Source organism: Brachyhypopomus gauderio, chromosome 4 (genome assembly GCF_052324685.1).
Source record: "Brachyhypopomus gauderio isolate BG-103 chromosome 4, BGAUD_0.2, whole genome shotgun sequence".
In the NCBI taxonomy this organism is placed as follows: Eukaryota; Metazoa; Chordata; class Actinopteri; order Gymnotiformes; family Hypopomidae; genus Brachyhypopomus; species Brachyhypopomus gauderio.
In genome coordinates, this window is record NC_135214.1 from 6,901,178 (window position 1) to 6,924,542 (window position 23,365).

Sequence of the window (23,365 nt, forward strand, 5' to 3'; positions counted from 1 at the left end):
TTCATAGAACTGCGACTAGGAAGGTCTGTAGGAATCTCCTTGTGTCTTTTCCTACCCAATACTCCGATACTCTAATAGTCTCAGAGGTGTGATGCTCTGAGCTCCGGTTCACTGTAGGAATGTCACATTAAGCAAAGCACACTGAAGCATGTGATTACACTCTCAGGAAATTGCCTACACACTGATTCCACACACACTGCTAGAATACAGGACTACTCAGTAGTAGGATGTTTGCTGGTTTAACTAGGGTGCTCCAATGATGTGTGTTAATCATTATTGCCAGACTGGTAATACTGATATCATGGAAGGGTGTAGTGTAAAATGTTCTTTAGTAGCAAATAATTTTGGTCAGTATAAAGCAGACTAATCTATTCCACACTAAGGGATTGTCAGTGTGTCGTAATGTTTTGGGAAGCGTATCATCTGCAGTATGTAGAAATGTAGCCACAGTTTAATTGCAATATGCTCTTTCTCACCATATCATGCAGCACTCATTTTAATTCTGCTCAAGCCAATTACAAGCACATCATAAATAAACATAAATAAACATCATAAATAAACATAATAAATAAACATCGTAAAGCACAACACTCGATTGTGATTGTTTTTGAGGCATTACCTTTGGTCATATATGCAACTCACATCACACAACACAGCACAAACACATACACAACTCACATCACACAGAACACAGCACAAACACATACACAACTCACATCACAACACAGCACAAACACATACACAACTCACATCACACAAAACACAGCACAAACACACAACTCACATCACACAAAACACAGCACAAACACATACACAACTCACATTACACAGAACATAGCACAAACACATACACAACTCACATCACACAGAACACAGCACAAACACATACACAACTCACAGAACACAGCACAAATACACACACAACTCACATTACACAGAAAACAGCACAAACACACAACTCACATCACACAGAACACAGCACAAACACACAAGTCACATCACACAGAACACAGCACAAACACACAACTCACATCACACAGAACACAGCACAAACACACAACTCACATCATACAGAACACAGCACAAACACAAGGTTTACATAGCTAACAGCTGAACTAAAAAAAACATCTCAGATTTTTAATTGTAACTTTTTAGACCAGAGAAAACTGAAACAAGTTCACCCCCCCCCCTCCTCCCAGTGGAGTTCTCGAACTTTGAGGCCAATTACTGTCTCTCAGCCCTACACTTTTGTCAGATAACTTTTTAATTCAGAGGTCTCATCAACATGGAAATAAACAGTGGAAGATGTATTCATGACTGGTGATTTTTTTTTCTGATGTGTGTGCGTGTGTGTGTGTGTGTACAAACGTGCGAGGGAAAGGGCCTGGTGGATAGGCAGTGTGTTTGATGTTCTGTACTGACCCATTTCTCTTGTCTGAAGCCCCTGTTGAGCCACATCGCTCTTTTAGCAGGTAATTAAAACCTCTCTCCCCGACCTTCAACAACGTGGGAGTCATGGTCAGCAGCCTTTGTGTTGGGTATTAGAGAAAACAACAACTACGGCAGAAGCACCCTTCCGTTCTGCAGTGGGTGCGGGAGGTCTTTGATTGTGAATATCAAAGACCTGCACTCCCAGGGCGCCACGCTGGGCTTCTCGAGGTCGCTCTGCCACCTCTGCCCGTCTCTCCCGGCCTGGGGCCAGATGGCCTAGACACACGGACACACGTCTTCATACCATTTGTTGTTGCTTCACAACCATTTCTTTTAAACAAGCGGCAATCTATAAGGAAAATTGTTGATTTTCCTTATAGATTTGGCAAGGGGTCCAATGATCTAAACAGGCAAAGTTGCAGTCTTAGTGTGGTGTAAAGCCGTGGTGAGGACCAGCGTGCTCTCCTGAGTTACAGGTGTGTACTGTGTGGGCTCTGCATGTCCTGTGTGGCCTTCCAGAAACAGCACAGTGTGCTGTGAGGTGATTGGTAGTAATGGGATAGTTTGTGCATGAACACAACAGCAACTTAACTTACAGTTGTTTAAACTGTTTACAGGTATGAGCCTATCACAGATAGTTTGATAGCTGTGATATACTGAATATTCTAGAAAGCGAGACCGGTAAAGACAAAAATTTTGTTAATTTGGGGAAGGGGAGAAGACAGAAAAAAGACTATGTATGTCTAATTCCGCATGTGTGTAGAGACACAGGGGGCGGAGTCAAAGGGAGGGACTCAGGACAGATGGGGGAGGAGGAGAGAATGTATGGGGATTAAAAAAACATGCCGAGTGGTAAAAACTCGAATCTGTGATCTAAAATTGAGCCTCTACCATTAGTGCTGCACATGGGCTGCAGTGTTAGATGGTGTAGTGTAGTGTTCCAGTACAGCAAAGGCGGTGTCCTCAGCCAAGCTGTGGTTCCTACGCCCCTCAGTGGAGTTTACGCCGCACTCAAGCGGCCTCCCCCCCCCCCCCCCCCTAACTCCACCCCCCTCCAGAGTAGGGCTCGGGCGGGCGTGCACGTTGGCGAGCGGGCGTGCACGGCCGCAGCCCTGCTACGAAATCACTCGCCGCGTGCTGAGGGAAGGAACAGAATGGAGAAATAAAAGGTCTTTTGTGAAGGGAGGAATGATGGAGAGAGAGATAAGCAAGAGGGCCCACGGAGGCCTCAGACAGAGGGGAGCACGGCTGACATTTAGAGCGCTGAGGAGGGGAGCAGGGAGGGAGAGGAGAACGTTCAGGAGAGTCCAGGACCAAGCCTGTCATTTTGGTTATAGTACATTAGAACTGTTGGCTTTCTTCTCCCCTACGTTGATTTATGACTGGATAGTGTTGCTGTAAGCTCATGATTCAGAATGCACGAGTGTCTTTGTGTGTTCTCTGATGGCCTGTTCAAATATGGCAGACTCTGTTTGAATATGCTGGGTAAAATGTTTACAGTTCTGTGCATCATTTGCCAAATACTGTTAAGACCTGACTAACGCCATAATGGAATCAGTAAATATATTTTGCACTGTATAAAGCGTGTTTTCAGACGGCTCTGAGTTAAAGTGCACCATTATTGCACATGAGTATTTGACAGAATGTCTCTCTGTCTCTCTCTCTGTCTTTCTCTCTCCATATTCTTGACCATAAAGAGATCTAATAGGAGTTTGTTAATTGAAAAAGATGTGCTAATGATTATGTATATTTTAAGATGGCTTTGATATTAAATGAGTTAATGAAATTAGATTAACTTTGTGAATTATTGTGCCAGTAAAGGTAGTTTTAAAGTCTAAATCTCTTTTTCTTACTCTTGTTCACTTGTGTAAGAGCTTGCGTGTTCTATTGCTCACATGCACGCGCGCGCGCACACACACACACACACACACACACACACACACACACACACACACACACACACACACACACACACACACCTGCAATGCATAAGGAACCTGAGTAGTGCTTGTAGTCCTGGGCTTGGCTTTTCTTGTATTCACTGGCCATTGTAAGGGCACCGAAAGGAGGCTTCAGAGAGGGACGAAAAAGGCGGGGCTCCTGTGTAAAAGGCGTGGCTTCTCTCTTGGGGGAGGGACTCCAGAAGTCAGGAGGTCAGACAGAATGGCAACAGAGGGCCTTTTCCCCAGTGATCCCTGGAGGGTTTCATGTCTGAACAGGAAGAGCTGAAGGAGGAAAGTGAGATGACTCCGAGCTCTCCGCCTGGCTCTGCCTCCCACTAAACAGAAACCAAACACCATTAGCCTTAAACTGGGCACTATATATACAAACCAAACACCATTATCCCTAACCTGGGCACTGTATGTACAAACCAAACACCATTATCCCTAATCTGGGCACTGCATGTACAAACCAAACAACATTAGCCTTAACCTGGGCACTGTATGTACAAACCAAACAACATTAGCCTTAACCTGGGCACTGTATGTACAAACCAAACAACATTAGCCTTAACCTGAGCACTGTATGTACAAACCAAACACTATTAGCCTTAATCTGGGCACTGTATGTACAAACCAAACAAGCATGTGTAGTCCTACTTGTAAGAACACTGGGAACAGAATAATTCGTTAGATGATACTGTTTACAAAAAAATGACAAAACCATGACGTCTTTGTTCCAGTTAATACACATGGAGTCTTACACACATGGAGTGCACAATGCTATAAACTATTGCTAACTTCTGAATCGTAATGTAAATTATTCACTGCTAGGTGCTTTGGTAGGTATCTAGGATTCAGCTGAGAAGCTGAAAGGTCTCTTCCTCAGGAGGGTGCTGTCCATGACTACAGTAATTAGTGCACTGTGTCTTTGAATTGAATGATTAAGGTAATTGTTTCAACAAAGCCTCGTTACTGACCTTTCTGCCCTTAGTGCTTTGGTCGTTTTTTAAATAAAGGTCGAAAAGACCTTGAAGCCAATCACTTCAATGAGTCTAATTAGGAGAAAGGAGAGAGCTTTTTAATTGTATGTCAGTGTCAAAGAAATATTTGCGTTTAATTATTATTAAGTTGAGGATCCTGGAATGTGTGTGTGTGTGTGTGTGTGTGTGTGGGTGTGTGTGCAGGTATGTCTCAATTAAAACTTAGGCACATCCAAAGGATTGTTTTTTATAATTTCAGACACAAGTGATCTAAAGGCTTGTCCATTAATCTTTGATTTGGAAATAAATCCACAAATAGGCACTTTTACCACTGATCATATTCCGTGTAGTATACAAAGTTTACAAGCATTTTAGAAAGAGGCGCTACAGCAACTGTGCAGGATGTGAAACCTGTGTATGGCTTACTCCTGGAATTTTCCGTTTACACCTGGTTTCCCGGAGTAAATGTAAATTGGTCTTTTAAACAAGGAGTTTTCATTGGGATTGTTAGTTCCCTGGATTAAAAGGTGCCTGGCATATGTGAAATGTACTGGGAAATGGCTGGAAAACCCTTATGAAAGCCTTATGAAGCCCTTATGAAACCCTTATGAAGCTTCTACAGTGAGCTCCAAGTGTGTGAAAAGCTGTCAGCAAGACAAAGCATGACCACTTTGAAGGATCTCAAATACACATGTGGATGTTAGTCATAATACCATATGTGTTATTTAATACTTCAGATGTTCTGCAATAGTAACGACAAATAAAGAGTTGGTGTGTCCAAACTGGTGCCTGGATTTTTCCAAAAAGGAGCTATACAGTGATATGTGACAAAAGTCATAAAAAGACTGTTGCACAAATCACAACAGTTATTTGTTGCTCAAGCTACTGAAGGCAAATTTTCCAGATCTAAAATTAAAACAGTTTATATAGCTGCCTACTTGCTATCTGTGCTACTGCTGTGAGAACACACCATTCTGTCAAATCTATATGCACAAATTAATTAGATGATTATTCATTCAGTCTGTGTTCTGTCAACAATAAATTACTGATGGATTCATCGTAGCTTTATTGGCCTTTAATGGCAATATTTCATAACGGCATGCATGATCCATGAGTGTGCGTGGGCTAACTCAAAGCCACGGTGCAGACGGACGCCTGTCTTCTTCAGCCCGTACCGCCATCAGTTCTGTTCGGGCTGTACTGTGTTTCCCACTAGGGTGATGTTCAGTTTGGGTTTCTTGGGCAGACTAACTGAGGTCCTTCGTAGGTTTCTCAGCACACTGCAGCGTACACTGCGTCAGATCCAGACAGCAACGAGAACAATAAATGATAGAAGCAACAACATTGAGAGAGGCCTACGTTGGCTCTGTGCCTAGAGCATTCGTAACCCGCTTTATTCAGACATTACTGAGAAATATGCACGTTTACAACGGTGAAGAAAAAACATAGTTGGGGTTTGACTTCTGAGATAATCAGCGCAAACTCAACATGTTTTTCCTCCTGTTCAACTCACACTTGCAGAAACGCCATCACCCTGAAACTGCGGCAGAATATATACGTCAGGGCGAGTAAATATGTCAGGAATGCAGGTGCGTCTTTTCTCTTCTACCCAGTACCTTTTAATTACACTTCCTCTGCATCATGGGTGGTACATAATAACGGATTTCTTTTTCTTTCAATCCTTCTCTCTCTATGTCTCTCTCCTATTTTTACATAACTAATATTTACTGTCAGTGTTTTAGGGGGTGGATGAAAATCTGGAATATAACAGAAATAAACAGACAGAATGTCAAAGAAAGAACAGGCAGCATTGGAACACCTCAGCCGGCTTTGAAGTGTTGGACTTCTCGGTGCAGGGCTGACTGTTCCTCCTGACAGCTGATGAGGTGCTGACTGCTAATTGTCATGTCCCTCTCGTTCTTTGAAGTTTAAAACGAGAAGATTTTCCATGTTTGCTTTACTGAACTGCATGGCGAATTTTTGTTGTGGCTCTAAATCATTGCACTGATAATATTTTTTTTTATGTCTTTCCAAAGAAAGGATTGCAAACACTGTTTGTTTCTAAAAGCCTTACAGTGGGTGCTGCTTCAAGTTTGTTTGACGATTGTGTGAAGATGTTGCAGTTGAAAGCCTTTGGAGGCACTTTGTGTAATGTGGGTCCTTGCTTTGAAGAACTCTGGGAGCATGGTGTTCAGTAATGTGACGTCTCAAAGTAGACTTTTAGTTCCTTTGTCTGCCTGTTTTTTTTCCATATACTTACTGCAAAGTTGGCCAGAAGAAGTTGAAGAAACAGGGAAGTTAAGGAATGTCTGAAAGTTAATATGCTGTTATATTACCATCAACTGACATCAAATTGTACACCATTTGGTTCAACCAAAAGGATGTATTAAGCAAGCACACTTCTTTCAGCATTTCTCGGTGTCTTGCTGTGATGAAATAACCCATCATCATAAGCCAATAACAGCTTTATCAGCTTATGGACATGTTGGAGAAGGATCTGTTCCCAGGCAGTCCTGTAAGAGCTGCAATGATAGCAGCTTGACCTTCCGTCATTGTCAAATCATTGGTACTGACTAGATCACATGCTGTGTTTCTGATTTTTCCTGGATGGAGTCAGCTTGTAGCACATGGCACAAATGTGACACCATTAACCGATACAATTAAACACAACCCATTTTCCAGGATGGTTGGCTGTGAGAACAGAACTCCTGGGCTGTGGAACCGGCCATGGTGGTCTGTCCTGTGGTTTGGTCTGGACTGACCCCATGGTGGTCTGTCCTGAGGTTTGGTTTTAGGAGTGGATGATGGATTGTAGTGAGGATGGTTCTCCTGCTAAACTCTGACTGACGTGTCTGACACAGGGAATAGTTGTGGTATTCTCCAGAGAGCTCGAGAGACAGGAGGAGGAGACAGGGATGTTTCCTGGTGCAATCTGTATTTGTGATCAAAGGGGCTCCGGAACATTCCTGTTCTCTCTCTCTCTCTCTTTCTCCACCTTTCTTCCTCAAGCTTCCTGCTTACATATATTTCACTCCACTTATGAATTTGTGTATTCAGTCTCCCCTCTCTGTCTGTTTCTCTTGCTCTCTCTCTCTCTCTCTCTCTCTCTCTCTCTCTCTCTCTCAGAATCTCTCTCTCTGTCTAAATTTAGTACCAGAGGCAATTAGTGGTGAAGGGCTCAGAGCGGGCTCTGTAGCTGCTGACAGGTAGAGGTTCTGCTGTTACAACAAACTACATGTGTATGTGTGTGTTTGCTTGCCGGAGTTGTGTTTAAATGTGCGATGCCTTTGCCAGTTCAGTCTCTTTGAGAAGAGGGCCAGGTCATTGAGAACAAATCTTATATTCTTTGGAATAGCTTTTCTCCCTTTTTTTGGAATCATTAATAGTTTCGTACAGATTTTTAATGCACTGCTTTCTGAATGTTCATATCTCTTACCGAGTCAGTACATTTGCTGATTTTGGGGCAATACAAAACCTCTGTTTTGCCAGATTTTCAGCTGTAGGTTTTTAACTGTAGGTTTTCCGCAGTGTTGTAAAACTGCCGCTCAGGGACATGGTGGATGTCTGCGAGACTGACCGCTCCATCCTTCTCAACTCCTGACCACACGGCATCACTCAACTCCCTGAAATGCTGACGAAAGAACACTAATCACCCCACTGTGCTGCTCTTTAGACCATAACAAAGCCTTAATAACACAGCCAGAACAAAGCCACTGCTTTTCCTGTCACATGGGGCAGGATGCGATGCTTCTATGAGTGCCTTAACCTCACCTAGGGATGCAGCGTTTGTATTGTGATCAGTGTTGCCATAGTTACTTTGAAACAGTAATCCGACTACTGACTACTGACTACTTCTTTAAAAAGTAACTCAGTTAAGTTACTGACTACTTGCTTTTAAAAGTAACTAAGTTAGATTACTTTTAGTTACTTTCAGCAGAGGCTGATCCCCCGCCCCTATAACATGAAAATGACTACCAGTTCTGCCAATACTCACTTTATTGACATGTATTTTAACCGGAACATCAAAAATGACACTGGCATTTGTAAACTTTTTCTTGAAATAGGCTTACATGTTTTTTAAATAAATAAATAAGACAGTCTTTCTGTTCAACTCCGCCCACTTACAGGGTTGCCAACTGTCACGCATTGAGACACACGCATTTGACTGTCTTCACACGCTTACGCCACACTTCCGATATCTCACGCCGAAAAAAAATCCAGTTTATTTACCTCTGATCCACATCTATGATTCAATGAGTTACTAGTTCGATCTGGCGCCAACCACCGGCGATCGATCGATCGCGATATAATACTGAATTTAGTCAATTTTACACCCCGCCCGGTAACAATTTACGTTCGCCGCCAAGCCCCGGTTTTTTTTTTTTTTTTCAGGTTTGACGTTGTGTTTTTGAAAGTAGACAGCACTCTGTCGCCAGGACAGAGTGTACAACGGACCTTAATGTTGTCTTCCTTAGCCGAAATAAAATCAAAATAAATAATGCCTGTATTTCCAGCTGCTAAAGGCGAACCTCTCCTTCCATCTGACTTTGGCGCCGCAGAGCAGAGATGACGTAACCGCGTAAGAAACGTGTAGCCAAAAAATAAGAATGAATAAATATAACCTACGTTCCCCCGAAATGCAGAAATAGTAACGCACGATGTTTTAGATAAGTAACTTTAATCTGACTACTAGTTTTTAAATAGTAGTTGCGTTAGACTACTCGTTACTGAAAAAAGTAGTCCGACTACAGTAACGCGTTACTAAGTAACGCGTTACCGGCATCACTGATTGTGATTGCTACACTGCACACAGTACATGTATCACATTCTTCCTTCCTTCATGGTACTATAGGGAGACGTTTCATGGGAACATGGCGGACTAAATTACTCTGACACTCTGATCCACTGCTGATGTCATAATGACATAGAACGCAGTATCTAGGAGACCAGGGTTCTAATGCAGTCCGTTTTTCTTACTGTATCATTATATCTAATGTATCTGATACTGTCCTTACTGACATAAGTGGGTTTTTTTTTTTTTCAAAATAGTTTGGCACTTTCCTGTGCTCCTATAACATCAAGCAGTGATGATTCAGGAAGGCAGGCCTGTGCATTAAGACAAGCAGCAGTTAAAATTGTGAGTCTAAGCGAATCTTTCTCAGGCCCAGCTGAACGGACGTCCAAGTCTATGCGGCGTGTGCAGCTGCTGGGATAATGGTGAGGGACGAGGGGGGGTGTTGGATGGGGATGGCAGGAGTGCAGCCCGGTTATCCTGAGAGCTCCTGGGCTGTCCAGCCACACTCCCACTACTCAACGCTCCTCTCTCTCCAGCAGCCTGAGAACACCGCACCTCCTTTCTGAGGTTTTTGTTATGAGGAATATCATAGATGGCAGTTTCTCACCCCATCATGATTTCATTGTGAATCAAACATGAACCATAGACTTTATTCATGGTTTTTTTTGCCTCATTGAATACAGCTTTGGTTTTTAATCATTTACTTGTTTTTCAAACATTATGGACATACCAAATTCTGCACAGATAATCCCATGACTATTAAAACAACTGAAAAGCAATACAAAAACTAAAAAATACTCAGGTCCAGGTCTTCAGCGGTTCTCGGAGATGAAAGCTTCATTGTGTCTCATTCACAGACAGTCCTGAGGCCACGTGGGACAACCAGAGAGTTGGAATTCTACCTAAGACTGCATAAGACTGCCTAAGACTGCCTAAGACTTGTGACACATGTGCACAACTGATCCCTGGCACAAGAGCACAATTCTGCAGATTTTACCGTGTCACAGCTGCTATGCTGCATGACTGTTTGGCACTGGGAAAAATGTTCACTGATATAATTGATTTCTGTGTGTTTCTTTCTCTCTGTCACCGTCACATCTGATTGTGGAGCACTGACGACAGAGTGTCAGGGCAGAGTGTCTGGTTACCTGTGGCAGTGCCAGAGGTCCAGGCTTGCTTTGGGAGCGTTTTTACTTCTCAAGGGGAGCACTGCATTTGCATAGTGTGATTGTACTCATTTGTTTATCTTATCAACATCATGTTGGAGAACTGAAAAGCGTGCAGGTTTCAGAACAATTAAAGCCCGTTTTTGAGTGGAGCTGTGAATGCTGGGTTTTGTTTTGGCCACAGTGACTCTTCATACTTGGACTGTAGCATTCAGAATGAAATCGAACCTTCTCTGTTGTTGGTGCTGACATGCTCTTAGAAGGGTGCTTTGGAATAGCTCTGGTGGTACATTGACCATATGGTTATAATAATTAATTCCAGCTGCCTAGCAGAAAACAAGCAAATATTCACAAAACAAAACAAGATGAGAAGACAAAGAGTGTTCTTGTTCGTGCTGGTCTACGGCCCTGCAGTTTTTTGGAGATCTTGTCAAATCGCTGGAGAACAGAGTCAGAAAGAGTGGACTACATGGAGATTGGGAACGAGCATATGGGATGAGTGTAACAGAGGCTTGTGAACACTCGTAGACCATTACACATGCTTATGACTATTCCCCCAAATATATACCATTAACATGTATAAAACATAAAACGTATTTGTTTTATGTAGCCCATTTAGTGTTGCATGTAGGAAGTATTTGTGGGTGCTACTTGGCCAGACAGGAGTTAGTGGCAGGAAGTTTATATGACTGCACAGGAATACCCTGGGAATAACCCTACAGGACTGTGGTACCAGACCCTATAGTTGAGAGGAAACTGTCAAACAGTGAATCAGCGGGGATGTCTTCCTTACGTCTCGTGTGTGTTTATGATCATGTTTCATACAGAAACGGAGACACTTACTGTGTTTCTTCATAGTCAGGAGAGCAGCAATCATATCGCCTCACCAATCAACGAGACGCTTTTCATTACACACAGGGGACAGCACGCAGAAATGCTCACATTAACACCATTCACATTCAGGGCTGTTTTCTGTTTAGCCAGTCATTTCCTTGCAGGCTGCTCCTGTTTGAGTTGGCCTGTGCAGGGTTCTGGGCTGTAGGGCTGTGTGCCTGTGGAATTTCCTGCCCACGTTTTTTCCCCCAGCATCTCTCTGACTGCCTGATGTCCTGATGCTGTATGGTTTACATTATGGAGACGAGCTCTAGGCTCAGCACTGGCTCAGCTAGGCTCGGTCTTTCTTGGTGCTGTTTTCCTAAATTTGTTTTACGTTCTCAGTGAGTTCCCACTTGCAATTAAGTTTTAAAAAAGTCAAATCAAATATTTTTCCAGGCAATAAATGTGGCCTATTTATTTTTCTTCAGAAAAAAAAGTATTAAGTCTATGTTCATGTCCAAATTTGCCTACGGCAATTTGTCTGCGCAAAGGTTTTGTGACCTCATAAATGTGGGCAAATAGTCGCTCATTTCATTCTCTCTCCACATATTTACACACCTCTAAATATAAAGGGTTGTGTTGTGAAGAGCATCTTTCATTTTGTAGTTGAAAGTCTTAAGTATGGTAGTCTCGTAACAGTCTGCACATGTCCAGTTAAAAGATCTTATCCCACTTTAGGCTGCATTTCTTGGGGCTCCTTGGTGCTTTGCGCCAGAGATGACGTTTGTGGAGGTTAGTCACAGCAGAGATGAGGAGGGTCAGTTGAGGGGTGGCGGACACCGCAGGGTCCATCAGAGCGCAGGACGACCATGCTCTGCTCACTCTTAGTAAATGCTTCTCAGACGTTTGCTAGTGCGAACCTCCTTCTTCGCAACATTAGCTGCCTGAGTACAGCTCGCTAATGCCTCTGTAGCACGTCTTTCCTGACATTCATGACAAAGAAAAGCTGGAGTGACTGAAAAAAGAGCGATAGAAATTTCACCATTTCCTTTACAGACTCTAAATATGAAACCAGATGTTGGCCTTGTAGATTTCAGTGCTGACCCCCACCTGCACTTTTCCTTCAATAGCTCTACTTTTTAAATTTATTTCTTTCTGAGCTAGCTAAAATGTCCGTCCTGCCTGAGGTGGCTCGTCTGTTTTGAATTGCTAGGAAGAGCTACCGGACCTTTTGACCAAGTCACGTCTGCTTTCTTATCATCGTTTTTACCATTTCCACTCCTTCCAAAGACACAGTGTCGTCAGTCTTACAAGTGAGAAACAAATGCAGATGGACCTGGTATTATTCAGGATTATTCAGTGTTATTCACCCTCACTTTATCCCTTTCCTCTCTGCATGCACGTTATTCTCACACATTATCCTTGCTGGGTTTTTTTTTTTTTTACCCCAGACTGTCTGACAGGGATGATCTATGCAGGGTTTCTGTATGTAAAATGGCATGCCGTCAAACAATGGGGCAGTTACCGCGGGCGACCAGCAGCCAGTGATTACGGTGCGCGTGGGGCTCTCTGCGTGACCCGTTTGTGACTGTCCTCCGGGTGGAGGCGGTAGTGGTGGAGGCTCGCAGGAGCTCTTCCACCGCCTCACCGCCCCCCCATATGATCAGAGAGATTTTGCGCCACTGGGTTTCAAAGGCCTTCCAGGCCGGTGCTGGTGCACGCGGCGGGCAGATCTAAAGTAAACAGGGTTCGGCGGTGGGCTGCAGGGAACTCGGGGCCTGGGCAGAAATGAAAGGATATACTATATTTCCTGCCTTTATTTCCTCCCCTGCTCTTTCATATGGAGCTAAAGCAAATGTTGATATTGAACTCAGATAGCACTGATCCCCACGCCATGCAGAGAAAGCGGATGAAATATATTTGTGTCTCTACAGGAGTTCCCATGATCCACCTACTGAAAAGAATCGAAAAAAGGGAAGACGGTGTGGCGGAAGTGTTCAAGGGTACCTCAGTCCCAGCAAACTCTGCATTACTGCCCTACGTTCACATCCATCCACTCGTGTTTTAAATATACACATTTCATTTTATTCTTATTCGTCCACATTTTCCTGCCATTGTAATAGTTCTTAACACTGTGTTGATGAATATGTGCCAGCAGTCTGGAGGCACAGAAGGCCAACGCGTGCCTGTGTGTAGTATGTGCTGAGGCGGGTCTGGGCTCTGGGACTGCCACACGGGCCGGTGGTCTGGTGCCGAGCTACGAGAGCACGGTGTGCCCCGCTCTGCCTGCTGGCCAAGCCCGTGCACGGCTAGGGCGTCACGATGTGCTGGAAAATGTTAACAGCGTGTGATCTAATAAATCTTTGGATCATAAGCATGGAGCCACTTAGCAGACAGCCAGCACGAGTCTACCAAGTAATTGAAGTCTATATTTCGCCTTATAAAGTAAACGCCCTTCACTCAACACTCGTCATAAGATAACGCTTCGCCGTGGTGAGCAGATTTTTAAGAGTTCAGAATTTACATACGCTATTGTAACACTTTGTGTAGGTGTGTGGGTATGAGAGGCAGAGTGAGAACAGGAGGGATGGTTTTTGAGTCTTCATTGTACATGACAGTGTATTTGGGGAAGCATTTGCATAAAGTGCAAATCCCCGCAGTCTTAACCTTAAGAAAGTGGTGCAGACAGGGCTCCCAAACAAAAGCTCTGCCAATTAAAGCCCCACTCGCTGCCGTCTGCAGTCAGCTGCGCTGCTGCCCAGTAATGACTCAGTCTCTCAATCTGCGTGACAGTGTGTCAGCAGACCTCTCCCGGCTCAGGGAGCAGTCTTAATTGGCGGCGTCTCGGGGGAGGCTGTGCTGGGATGTGGAGGCTGGGGCTGGTGTTTCACTCCCAGCCTTGGTCAGTGGTTGATTTTGTGCCCTACTTTCTGCGAGGAAGACGAGGGCATTCTTCAGGCAGTTCCAGCTCTCAGGCCAGATGAGAGTGTCAGACCTGCCAAAACAGGGAAGATACAGGCCTGGGCTATACATAGAGAAGGTGAGGGGGTGGGGGGGGTGGGGGGAGTCTGGGTGTGAAAGAGGGGAAGTCAGAGACAGGTCTGCTGCGTTTTGATTGCACGGTGGAAGAGCAGTGCAGATGATGAATGTTTGCACAGGGCGAGAGGATGTGTTCTCACGAGCTGCCTGTTGTCGAGGTTATGCACACTGTGCACAGGAGGAGTTGACTGGACAACGTCGACTACAGCTGTTCCAATAAGGACCTGCGCTTCCCAAACACGCTGAAGCTTGAGATGTAAATAATTTTTTTTATGTGAACGTTATTACGTATAAATATACTGTGAGGCACCTGAAGTGGCACTGTAATCCACAAGCTGTCTTGTCCCACCAACGTTCCTTATACACTGTAACATCTTAAGACACGGTACTTCTGGAGTGTAGCCCGGGGGTGGCTGAATACAAAAAAGGAAAGTTATTTAACAACATAATTATGCATTTTTTTTCATTATGCACGTGTAATTTTACATACGTATTTATATGCACCTGTCTGTGTACTCTGTCTTGCCTGAGAGAAACAATTATCACCTTTTCATGACAATGGGTGAACGCAGCACCTGTGCGGGTTCCAAGCAACGACGGTGTAGGCTGTGTCGGTGTATTTCTGTGCCGAGATCCTGGTGTGGTTCGTCGTCACTTACCGATGTGCTAGCTCTCCTTGACTCGATCTAACGCAACATCCACATGCTTAATGAGTTTTTAAATATCGCCGCCGTACTTCGTTGTCACTATGGTGAGCTTTTAATTTGCCGAGCAATTAAGTGGAGACTCTCATCCATCAGTGGCGGTTTGTCTAGCGGGAGCCCCGCCGCTGTTTATTGATGGCTTCCACGGAAACGCCGCGGTTAAATGAGAACTCCCCCGGTGGAGGTCATTCCGGCAGCTTCAGGAAACCAGCGCCAGACTGAGGCGGGAGATGGATGGTTAGCCTGGCCCGTTACTCCTCAGATACCTGCAGGTATTAGGAGACGCGACTGGGAGAGGTCTTTAGCTCGCGTGATGGATATTTTTTGAGTGTATGTAGGTGCCACGCGCCATCTGTTTCTGGCCGTGAAGACTTCTTTCGACGGCTCCGCGTGCAGCCGGGTGTCTGTGCGGGTGAACGGGGCCCGTCGGTGACCCGAGTTGTCACGTATGAGAACAGAGGGAGCGTGAACGCGTGATGGAAAGGCATCGCTTTTCTTTTGCTGCTGCAAGTCCAAACACACCGAGGGCTACTGTAAACAGTGATAAATCTCCCCGGGGGATCTTTCCACTTGAGGGCCCCCAATAAAGGTACCGACATGTAGGAGAGAAACGAAACATCACTCATGCACAGCACCGCGGTCAGAGCCGAATAACATCATAACTGTTCGAGTGGATCTCGCTGCGGCCGCCGCGACCCGAGTGACCCGACGGCGGCCCGGCGACGCCCGGTCAGGACATCTAGGAATACCGGGCGAGCGGCTCCCGCTAACGTCCCCATCCCTCACGTCGACAGCCACCAGACGACAGGACGAGTGGAGGAATATCCAGCCTCCCTTGAGTAGCCTGTAATAAATTACACTTTCATCCACTGAGCGAACCGTTTGAGGTTCTATCCATCTCTTTGTTTCCCCCCCTCGCTCCTCCAACCTGTCAGGAACCACCTGGCCATGGTGTGTGTGTACAGCCTAACGCTGCTCTTGAGTTATTTATTTATTTTTTAAAGAAGAGTTTTGATGTTTATCCCACATCACGCCGGAGACACTGCATCATCTCTGTCAGGCGCTCGCCCCGTTACTACACTGACACCGTTTCGGCGGTACCCCGGTTCCGCCTGCGAGCTTTCACTTCGTTTCAGCGTCACAGCACGTCTGATTTAGGCCATATTCGGTGTCCTCGGACGGCTTGGCGCAAACACGCGCTTTGCGCTACAACAACCGCATCTGCTAATAATAGCGCCGTCTGTAGTATGGCGATATGGACCGTGTATTTTATACTCGAGGGTCGCGTGACCTTCTCTTCGTTTGGCACGTGCAGTCTCTTGTCCCATAACAACAACAAAAATATGCGAATTTTTTTTATCCCCGTAAACTGCAAAACGCTATTTTTTTAGGGCATTCACCGACTTAAAGGTGGATTTAGAGAACGTATTGTAGACCTTTGGCAAAGTGAGGGCATCATGCACGTGCCTGCTCCCCTCAGTTTCTCCCCTCCCTTCTTTCTCTTCTTCCCTCCTTAACCTTCGTCTGATTCATGCAGACTTATCGCCCTTGGGCAAACCCAGTGGCATTTCCATAGCAACCACCTGCCCCCCTCCAGCTCTGTGGCTGCAGTGGATCAGCTCTCTCTCTCTCTCTCTCTCTCTCTCTCTCTCTCTCTCTCTCTCTCTCTCTCTCTCTCTCTCTCTCTCTCCTAGACCAGCACCTGTCTTAGGCTGTTATCAGCACCCTAAAACCTGAAGAACGATCTTTTGTCCTCCCAGTCTGTGGGTTCTTATCCCTCTTTTCTAACATGCCATTTTTTCATGGCAGCCCCGAGGGCAGCTTTGTGTGTAAAGTTGGAGGGTCCGTGCTGGGTTTTTGGGGTGTATCGCCCCCAGCTAATTCACAGATCAAACCCCTTCTTCTCCAGACAAATGCTTAGTTATATGCAAAAAGAAAACAATAACACATATTAAAGTACTTATTTTGTCCTGCTTGGTTTAAAATTCACCACCTTCACTGAAGTGACACCCCTAGCATATGCTGGGTACAAAGAGTGTTGAATGGGTTGTAACAGGCTAACAGGCTCTCTCTTAATGGGACATTTAAAACAAAGTTATTAGGCATACAAACGCATTTGTCCAAGTTGTTGTGTGAAATATCCTCCCAAACCCTCTAATGTGTATGTGCACACACAATTCACACACACACACACACACACACACACACACACACACACACACACACACACACACACACACACACACACACACACACACACACACACACACACACACACACACACAAGTAAAATACAAATGTTATTTGACTCTCCACCAAGTCTTGACCCAGACTGAGCATCACTCCTGTTACGAGAGCACTCACTGTCTGCTGTCTCCCACCCAGAGTGCTTCACCAACTTTCAAGGACTTTCAAGAGTTGCTGACACTCAGTTTTACTTTCCCCTCCACCCCCCCTGTGTAATGATAAGTGGGCAGTTACCTGCTAAACACTCTGGGTCAAATCCAAGAGAGGACTGCTCCAATTCCATTCCCAAGGGGTGCTGATTCCAAATTTCTGTTCAGTGATAAGCAAAGTTAAGAGAGCAGTGAGAGGTCTCTCCATCTACACCCTTGTCCTCACTACTACACGTGAAGTGAGAAGTCATCTCGGACTCCAGTGGATCCGTCCTCACAGACTGCCATCACTGTATTATGCGCATCAAACATGCACACTCCCCGCTGAGTGGCTCTTTCACCACAGGCAGCCTAAGAAATATTTTGACATTTTGACCACGTATGTATTGCTGGCCACGGAGCTGGTCACATGATGTGCTATAATCTGGGAATATAAAATGTCTTCTAATTTTAAAAGTAGGGTAATTTAGCCTCAGCAAACAGCGGTGTAACATGTCCGGCCAGTGCTAGTGTTAGTACCGTGTGTATAATATCAATTCCTTCAGTCTCTGGCGTAAGGTGTACTGTGAGGCAGAGGTGTGTAGCGACTGACATTTTCAGATGCAGGTTTAAGGTCTAGACGAGCTGTGTCCTTGTGTTTCTTGCTTGCAGTGTTTTATGATATGCAGCGCTGTTGCTACCACTTGCAATTCCCCTCACCGTATTCCCATGGTTTCACATTTCCAGTGTATCGTAGTGGAGAGAACGGGAGCTGAGCAGGCCAAGTGGCGTGCCTGGTTTTGCGATGGAAATATAACTGTGGAGTGTGACCCGACGGGCCTTCCGCAGTAAAACATAATGAGCAGAGCGTTAAAGCAGCAGCCCTAGATGAAGTTAATGGAGCTTGAACTGAGCTCCTAATTGCCTTGTCTCTGTAACATTTATTCTACCTCAACAGGGCTGAGGAACCGAAAGTGGCTCTCGAGGAAAAGACGGAGGTGCGAAACCCAGAGGAGGAAGGCGTCTCCGCGATGGAGCAAACCTCGTTGGAGTTTAGTGGAGGGAGCGCACGGTGTTGGTCTCCCTCGACAGACGCGCATTTCTACAGCTCACGCAAACGGCCGTCTTCTACCAGCATGGCAAGGTTTTGACAGGAGAGGACCCCAAAGCATCATGGGTAAAAACAGTTGCAGAGTTTGCTTACATGCAGACATTAAAAATGTGGTGGATGAACCTCTTACTTGGCTCTTAAAGCAGAGTGACACTCTGTGTGTGTGTGTGTGTGTGTGTGTGTGTGTGTGTGTGTGTGTGTGTGTGTGTGTGTGTGTGTGAAGGGGGCCGTGTGCAGTAATTACACACACAATTAGAGCCTCACACACCAGCGTAGCACTGCCGCGGGGGCTGCAGGATCTGTGGGAACAGTCTGTTTGTTCGTATGTGTGTGTGTGTGTGTGTGTGTGTGTGTGTACAAGAGAAAAGACAGAGAAAGACCTTTTTACTTGCATGTCAGGATGCATTTCCTCTACCATGTTAAAATTTTAATTCCTTTTTGAAAAAAAGGTTTAATGTTAATTTTCATTTAGCAGTGAATTCTCTCTGTACAAATGACAGCATAAGCCAACCTGAATATGCACACGTGCATAAAGCTATCAGCACTTGTGGCCAATGATCCTTCATCTGCATCCACCACAGTGTCCCTGTCTCTCTCACCAGCCCAGCAGTGTCTGTCTGTCTCTCTCCACCAGCCCAGCAGTGTCTGTCTGTCTGTCTCTCTCCACCAGCCCAGCAGTGTCTGTCTGTCTGTCTCTCTCCACCAGCCCAGCAGTGTCTGTCTGTCTGTCTCTCTCCACCAGCCCAGCAGTGTCTGTCTGTCTCTCTCCACCAGCCCAGCAGTGTCTGTCTGTCTGTCTCTCTCCACCAGCCCAGCAGTGTCTGTCTGTCTGTCTCTCTCCACCAGCCCAGCAGTGTCTGTCTGTCTGTCTCTCCCCACCAGCCCAGCAGTGTCTGTCTGTCTGTCTCTCCCCACCAGCCCAGCAGTGTCTGTCTGTCTGTCTCTCTCCACCAGCCCAGCAGTGTCTGTCTCAAACTGGCAAGAAATGTTTGTTTATGTGTGTGTGTGTGTGTGTGTGTGTGTGTGTGTGTGTGTGTGTGTGTGTGTGTGTGTGTGTGTGTGTGTGTGTGTGTGTGTGTGTGTGTGTGTGTGTGTGTGTGTGTCTGCCTGTCTGCTCTCATGTACATGGAGTCACAGCTATATGTTTGTTTGTTTTCTGGTCCTTACACATAGGGGATAACTCCACATTTGTACAAAGCATGTGCAATATTTCACTATACAGTTCTGGTACATGTATGACGCAAAGCAATGCAAATACGCGCTCACCACCTACGGTATTTGAGACACCTTCTTTGCACCTACACTCGCTGGACTAGGTACACCTGTCTTACCGGTGCGCTTTACAGGTGCACAATTACAGACTGCGGTCCATCTGTTGCCGTGCATAGTTTGTCACAGTGTCTCATCCACCTTCCACCATTCATCGGTGGCAGGTCTCTGACCACAGGCCTGCCGCTATGGGTCAGCCACTGGTCACTCTCACACATCACTCCAGTGACACTGTCATGGTGGTGGACCCAGGGCTCGGTACTGGGCATCACAGCTTCACGTGTGCCAGTGTTGGAAGTTGAACACTCTCTCTCTCTCCTCTCTCTCTCTCCTCTCTCCTGTGGTCTGTAGCAGAGATCTGATGAAGGAGATCAAAGAGAACCTGCATAGCAACAGATGGCCTTCAGTCCGCTACACTTATAGTCTCTGTACCTTTGACTGTGGTCCCTAACTGTATACTGACACAGTGTTCCTAATAAATAAATATTTCACGTGAAGTGGGTGTTGGGCCTATATCAATATAAACGTAGTATCCCATAAGCCAGCAAAAGGGTGCTTGGACTTAAATGTCTTCTAAGTATTTAAGAAGTCTAATCAAGTCTCTCTGGCAGGACAGAAATGGTTTGTTGGTCACCAGACCCCAGCTGAAATGAATAATCCAGTCCCTCTTGATCGGACTCACATGGAGTCCTTTATCCTGTTATTAACCTGCTAATGGTCTAAGGGATTCTGGGAAATGAAGTCCCAGCCTTGAGGGCATTTTCCCCCCTCCATAAACATCCAGTATAGACAAAATTTCAAAGATAATTTATAATTCAAATTAAGATCTTTGGATTTATTTGTCCATTATGTGATTATCCCACTTTAGACTAAATTCAAGACATTTTTGTTCTCCATGAGCCCAGCACTCTCCTACTGTGTACCTAATCTCTCTACATATGTACAGAGTCATTATCGCTGTGGCTGTGTGTTGGGCTGTGTGGAGGCAGCGTGTGCATTGTGCCACAGTGCTGTGTGGCTCCGTGTTCAGTGCCTGGCCCCTGGCATGGAGTCTCTTATTTGGCGGATTAGCTACACAGACATGGGCTTGGATCCAAAAGCCTCATGGTTTCGCAGTTTCAAAGCCTTCTGGGTGCAGTGGAAACAGGCGTTTGGAAGCGGAGCCAAAAACTCAAGCTAGCCTGTTGTGTCTGACACGTTGCCACGGACACGGTGGGAGACCAATCTGACAACATTGTTGATTACTTAGCGATTAGTCAGTCGTCTCTCCAGAGATGGTTATTAACGATGACCACGCACGCTGAGAGAAGCGGTAGCAGTTAACAGCAGAGTGTGATCTCTGCAGCGCTGTGGACCCCCATTGCATCTAAACACCAGACCCTCCAGACGTTTACCTGCTGGGGTTTGTGTTCCCCCCACCCCGCCCGCACACGGGCGTTGTGCTGCGTTCCAGCAGTAGCGCTTTTTCTTGTGTGAAAGTGGTTTGACGTGCAGCGCGGCGGCTCGCGGGTCCGGAGCGGCTCGCGCGGCCCGCGGGTCTGCGGTAATAAGCCTTTTTCACGCAAGGAGGAGGGGTCAAGTTCCGGGCGAGGTGATGTGTAAACCTATTTCCGGTTAGCAGCATCGCTACGAGAATGGATGCGTTTTATTACTCTGCATCTTTGGCTGACCTTCCGCGCTTTAGGCAGGACGATGTTGCCAGAACCGTCGAGGAGCTATCGAGGACCAAACGAGCGAAACTCGATAAAGGATACAAGTTTTTTTCGAGCAGTGTATTTTTGATTATGAAGGTAAATGGATCCAGTTCTGTAGTTTAGTTTAGCCAAGTTAACTAGCTAGCATCTTAGCTCCGTGCTCACTCAACATTCTATCATTTATGCCTTCATCAAACTGTTTATCTTATTTTTAAATAAAGCATGTGTTTTATTGTACTATTATAAGCGCCTGCATTATTGTCTTGTGATTTTGTGTGTTCAGTGTCCAATGTTGTAGATAAGGAGATCCGTGTAATGGCTCGGTGCTACCGGTCCTAAAAAGTGAGACACCACACAAGCTAGAGGTCAAAGCTCACGGTTTTTTATTTGTTTCAAGCATTTTCAAGCACTTTAATCTAAATTCCAGCACTTTTCAAACCTGAAACAAAGCAACATTAAAATTGGTCAGGTAATTGTTTCTTCCCCTGTTGTTGAGGGGTGTTTCTTTATACTACCACATATCGTTTCGGACAAGCGGTTCGAGCAGGGTCGCGCGAGGTGTGCAGACGCGCGCGCTACGGTCACTCGCGAAAGTATAAACCTAGCTTAACACAACGAATCTGACCTGAAGGCACGCATATTTGTACAAAACATTCCAAGAGGTTGGTGATTATTCCCATTTCTAGTATTACAGCATACAAAATTGTGTCCGATTATGGTATCCTAGCATAGAGATTGTGTGTGTGTGCTCTAGACCCAAAGCCCAGACAGACTTGTACATAGGATGTGCACGGAAAGCCTCTAGGCGGGATATCACTCTGCTGTACACAGACTGCCTCGCTGGCCGAGTCCAGCTGAAACGACGCGGTATAGCACCTTTCTTCAGCCACGTTTTGCCCTTTGCCGTAACGTAGATGTCTTGTGGCTCAAAATGTGCGCTACACACGTGCGTGCTGTTCCTAATAACCTGGAAATTCGGCCCCTCACTCCTTCTAATGGCCATCAACCACTTCTTTCTGAGTTCCTCGTCAGCTGGGAACGAGTGGAAACTCAAATAAGGCTGTTTTTGTTTGGAATTAGAGCACAGCGGTACGCTGCAAAAACACTTGCTAGTCACTTGTGCCATGGCAGAAGTACGAACGCTCCAAACGGAAATGATTTTACACAGAACTGTCTAGACCGGAAATGTCGACCCCGGAAGCGAGAGAAAGGCCTATGTGCACGCGGCTGCAGGGCTGACGGGTGCGTGTGACGAGGGCTCCCTCCTCCACGCCGACTCCGCCGCGCACCTCCCTGTCAATCACTTTTCGTTTACTGCAGAAAGCAGAGGCTCGTGAAGCTGCTATTATGCAAATGGATGCACAGTGATACTGTTTTCATAACAGCTCTCGGTCAGCCCACATCTTAAAGCAACTGGTCATTACTTCGTGACTCTTAACGAAAAAACAGACGCCTGTGTTCCGGTGACTTTTTTTGCGTGTGTACAGCAGTGCATCTTGCATTTGGCTGCTGTCTGAAGGAGATGGAAGTCCTGTGTGTGTGTGTGTGTGTGTGTGTGTGTGTGTGTGTGTGTGTGTGTGTGTGTGTGTGTGTGTGTGTGTGTGTGTGTGTGTGTGTGTGTTGTTTTTTATGCATTTTACACAAACAAATTTGATAGTTGTGGGGCTGTATGTGTGTTTGCATCTCTGATAATGTCTTTGTTTGTGTGTGTGTGTGTGTGTGTGTGTGTGTGTGTGTGTGTGTGTGTGTGTGTGTGTGTGTGTGTGTGTGTGTGTGTGTGCGCGCGTGTGAGTCACTCTCTGTGCTTGACCCTGGCACTGCCTACACAAACAGACCCCAGCTGAGTGCTGTCTTTGTAATGGCTTTGTGTTCGCTCATCATTTGACCTTCGACCTCCGCACAGCCTCCTCCCGCTCCGCTCCGCAACCTATTAACCCTTTGTGTTTATTTCTAGAGCCAGTTATTCCTCAGCTCGCTATCCCACACACATCACTGCACTACAGTAACAGCGTGTGCGTACACCCATTGTTTTAAAGAACGAT